Genomic DNA, 4,910 nt, shown 5'->3' on the forward strand with positions numbered 1-4,910 from the left:
TTAAGCCTCAATTAGTTTCTCTAATGCAACAGAATTGCAAGTTCCATGGACTTCCAATGGAAGATCCTCATCAGTTCTTAGCTGAATTCTTGCAAATCTATGACACAGTCAAGACTAATGGGGTTAACCCTGAGGTCTACAGACTGATGCTATTCCCTTTTGCTGTAAGAGACAGAGCTAGAATATGGTTGGATTCTCAACCTAAAGAAAGCCTGGACTCTTGGGAAAAGCTAGTCAATGCCGTCTTGGCAAAGTTCTTTCCACCACAAAGATGGAGTAAGCTTAGAGTGGAAGTCCAAACCTTCAGACAGAAGGATGGAGAATCCCTCTATGAAGCTTGGGAAAGATACAAACAATTAATCAGAAGATGTCCTTCAGACATGCTTTCTGAATGGAGCATCATAGGTATTTTCTATGATGGTCTCTCTGAACTATCCAAGATGTCTTTGGATAGCTCTGCTGGAGGATCTCTTCATCTGAAGAAGACGCCTGCAGAAGCTCAAGAACTAATTGAAATGGTTGCAAATAACCAATTCATGTACACTTCTGAAAGAAATCCTGTGAACAATGGGACTAGTCAGAAGAAAGGAGTTCTTGAGATTGACACTCTGAATGCCATATTGGCTCAGAACAAGATATTGACTCAACAAGTCAATTTGATTTTTCAAAGTCTATCTGGAATGCAAAATGCACCTGGCAGTACTAAGGATGCTTCATCTGAGGAAGAAGCTTATGATCCTGAGAACCCTTCCATGGAAGAGGTGAATTACCTAGGAGAACCCTATGGAAACACCTATAATTCTTCATGGAGAAATCACCCAAATTTCTCATGGAAGAATCAAGAGAGGCCTCAACAAGGTTTCAATAACAGTAATGGTGGAAGAAACAGGTTTAGCAATGGCAAGCCTTTTCCATCATCTTCTCAGCAACAGACAGAGAGCTCTAAGCAGAATACTTCTGACTTAGCAACAATGGTCTCTGATCTAATAAAGACCACTCAAAGTTTCATGAATGAAACAAGGTCCTCCATCAAAAATTTGGAAGGACAAGTGGGTCAGCTGAGCAAGAAAATTACTGAACTCCCTCCTAGCACTCTCCCAAGTAATACAGAAGAAAATCCAAAAGGAGAGTGCAAAGCCATAGACATGGCCGAATATGGAGAGGAAAGAGAGGAAGAGGACGCCACTGAGGAAGACCTCAGAGGGCGTGTACCAATCTCCTCTGAGTTCCTCAATGAGGAACAATGGGAATCTGAGGCTCAAAATGAGACCATAGAGATTCCATTGGACTTACTTCTGCCATTCATGAGCTCTGATGAGTATTCTTCCTCTGAAGATGATGAGTATGTCACTGAAGAGCAAGTTGCTAAATACCTTGGAGCAATCATGAAGCTAAATGACAAGTTATTTGGAAATGAGACTTGGGAGGATGAACCACCTTTGCTCACCAAAGAACTGGATGACTTGTCTAGGCAGAAACTGCCTCAAAAGAGGCAAGATCCTGGGAAGTTTTCTATACCTTGTACCATAGGCACCATGACCTTCAAGAAGGCCTTGTGTGACTTAGGGTCAAGTGTAAACCTCATGCCCCTCTCTGTAATGGAGAAATTAGGGATCTTTGAGGTGCAAGCTGTAAGAATCTCATTAGAGATGGCAGACCCTTCCTAGCCACAGCAAAGGCTGTGATTGATGTTGATAGAGGAGAGTGATCATTCAAGTGAATGGAGAATCCTTGGTGTTTAAGGCCCAAGGACATCCCTCTATCATCATGGAGAGGAAGCATGAAGAGCTTCTCTCAAAACAGAGCCAAGCAGAGCCCCCACAGTCAAACTCTAAGTTTGGTGTTGGGAGGCCACAACCAAACTCTAAGTTTGGTGTTGAACCCCCACATTCAAACTCTAAGTTTGGTGTTGGGAGGTTCCAACACGGTTCTGAGTATTTCTGAGGCTCCATGAGAGTCCTCTGTCAAGCTAATGACATTAAAGAAGCGCTTGTTGGGAGGCAACCCAATGTTTTATAGTTAACTATTTTCTTTTGTTATTTTATCTTTTTTGTAGGTTGATGATCATAAGAAGTCACAAAAACAATGAAAAAAGCAAAAACAGAATGAAAAACAGGAAGAAAAACAGCACACCCTGGAGGAGAAGAAGCTGGCGTTCAAACGCCAGTAATGCTAGCTGTTGGGCGTTTAACGCCCAGTCTGGCACCATTCTGGGCGTTTAACGCCAGAAAGGGGCACCAGACTGGCGTTAAACGCCAGTAAAGGGCAACAACCTGGCGTTAAACGCCAGGAATGGGCACCAGCCCGGCGTTTAACGCCAGAAATGGCTCAAAACGTGATTTTGAGCAACTTTTGGTGCAGGGATGACTTTTCCTTGACACCACAGGATCTGTGGACCCCACAGGACCCCACCATCACTCTCTCTCTTCTTCCCCCATTCACCAATCACCTCAATACCTCTTCCCCAAAAAACCCTTCACCTATCAAATCCCATCTTTCTCTTCACCACTCACATCCATCCTTCATAAATCCCCACCAACCTCACCCTTCAAATTCAAACCACTTTCCCTCCCAAACCCACCCATCATGGCCGAACCATTACCCCCCTCTCTCCTATATATACCCTTCTTCAACCCTTCATTTTCACACAACCTAAACACCCCTTCTTTCCCTTCTTGGCCGAACACACCACCTTCCCCCTCTTCCTCATTTCTTCTTCTTCTACTCTCTTCTTTCTTCTTTTGCTCGAGGACGAGCAAACATTTTAAGTTTGGTGTGGTAAAAGCGTTGCTTTTTCGTTTTTCCATAACCATTTATGGCATCCAAGGCCGGAGAAACCTCTAGAAAGAGGAAAGGGAAGGCAAAGGCTTCCACCTCCGAGTCATGGGAGATGGATAGATTCCTCTCAAGGGTGCATCAAGTCCACTTCTATGAAGTTGTGGCCTTGAAGAAGGTGATCCCCGAAGTTCCCTTTTCACTCAAAAAGGGTGAATATCCGGAGATCCGCCATGAGATCCGAAGAAGAGGTTGGGAAGTACTTACCAACCCCATTTAACAAGTCGGAATCTTGATGGTTCAAGAGTTCTATGCCAATGCATGGATCACCAAGAACCATGACCAAAGTGTGAACCCGAATCCAAAGAATTATCTCACTATGGTTCGGGGGAAATACTTGGATTTTAGTCCGGAGAGTGTGAGGGTGGCGTTCAACTTGCCTATGATGCAAGGAGATGAGCATCCTTACACTAGAAGGGTCAACTTTGATCAAAGGTTGGACCAAGTCCTCACAACCATATGTGAAGAGGGCGCACAATGGAAGCAAGATTCAAGAGGAAAGCCGGTTCAATTAAGAAGGCATGACCTCAAGCCCGTGGCTAGAGGATGGTTAGAGTTCATACAACGCTCAATCATTCCCACTAGCAACCGGTCCGAAGTTACCATAGACCGGGCCATCATGATCCATAGCATCATGATTGGAGAAGAAATAGAAGTTCATGAGGTTATAGCCCAAGAACTCTACAAGGTGGCGGACAAGACCTCCACTTTGGCAAGGTTAGCCTTTCCTCATCTCATCTGTCACCTCTGTTATTCAGTTGGAGTTGACATAGAGGGAGATACCCCCATTGATGAGGACAAGCCCATCACCAAGAAAAGGATGGAGTACACAAGAGACCCCTCTCACCATGAGATCCCTGAGATTCCTCAAGGGATGCACTTTCCTCCACAAAATTATTGGGAGCAACTAAACACCTCCCTAGGAGAGTTGAGTTCCAACATGGGACAACTAAGGGTGGAGCATCAAGAACACTCCATTCTCCTCCATGAAATTAGAGAAGACCAAAGAATCATGAGGGAGGAGCAACAAAGACAAGGAAGAGACATTGAGGAGCTCAAGCACTCCATAGGATCTTCAAGAGCAAGAAAGAGCCGCCATCACTAAGGTGGACCCGTTCCTTGATTTCCTTGTTCTTTATTCTTCTGTTTTTTTCGATTTTTATGCTTATGTTTATCCATGTTTGTGTCTTGTGATCATTAGTGTCTTAGTGTCTATGCCTTAAAGTTATGAATGTCCTATGAATCCATCACCTCTCTTAATAAAAACGTGCTTAATTGAAAAAGAGAAGAATTGCATGAATTCTGAATTTTATAGTAGTTTAATTATTTTGATGTGGTGGCAACACTTTTGTTCCCTGAATGTATGCTTGAACAGTGCATATGTCTTTTGAATTTGTGGTTCATGAATGTTGGCTCTTGAAAGAATGATGAAAAAGGAGACATGTTACTGAGGATCTGAAAAATCATAAAAATGATTCTTGAAGCAAGAAAAAGCAGTGAATACAAAAAGAGAAAGAAAGCAAGCGAAAAAAAAAACCGAAAAAAAAAGAGAAAAAGAAAGAAAAAGAAAGAAATAAAGTTGTGATCCAAGGCAAATAAGAGTGTGCTTAAGAACCGTGGACACCTCTAATTGGGGACTTTAGCAAAGCTGAGTCACAATCTGAAAAGGTTCACCCAATTATGTGTCTGTGGCATGTATGTATCCGGTGGTAATACTGGAAGACAGAGTGCTTTGGGCCACGGCCAAGACTCAATAAGTAGCTGTGTTCAAGAATCATCATACTTAACTAGGAGAATCAATAACACTATCTGGATTCTGAGTTCCTAAAGAAGCCAATCATTCTGAATTCCAAAGGAAAAAGTGAGATGCCAAAACTATTCAGAGGCAAAAAGATAAAAGCCCCGCTCATCTAATTAATACTGATCTTCATAGATGTTTTTGGAGTTCATTGCATATTCTCTTCTTTTTATCTTATTTGATCTTCAGTTGCTTGGGGACAAGCAACAATTTAAGTTTGGTGTTGTGATGAGCGGATAATTTGTATGCTTTTTGGCATTGTTTTTAGTATGTTTTT

At 42.6% G+C, this 4,910-nt stretch overlaps 1 non-coding gene across 1 annotated transcript; it reads right to left on the minus strand.

Annotated features, from left to right (window-relative positions):
* Positions 1 to 278: 278 nt before the first annotated feature.
* On the minus strand, positions 279 to 386 carry LOC130971884 (small nucleolar RNA R71). Its single transcript, XR_009083088.1, has one exon. It is a non-coding gene; the product is annotated as a small nucleolar RNA R71 (small nucleolar RNA).
* Between the last annotated feature and the right edge of the window lie 4,524 nt (positions 387 to 4,910).

Source organism: Arachis stenosperma, chromosome 3, assembly GCF_014773155.1.
Source record: "Arachis stenosperma cultivar V10309 chromosome 3, arast.V10309.gnm1.PFL2, whole genome shotgun sequence".
Classification (NCBI taxonomy): domain Eukaryota; kingdom Viridiplantae; phylum Streptophyta; class Magnoliopsida; order Fabales; family Fabaceae; genus Arachis; species Arachis stenosperma.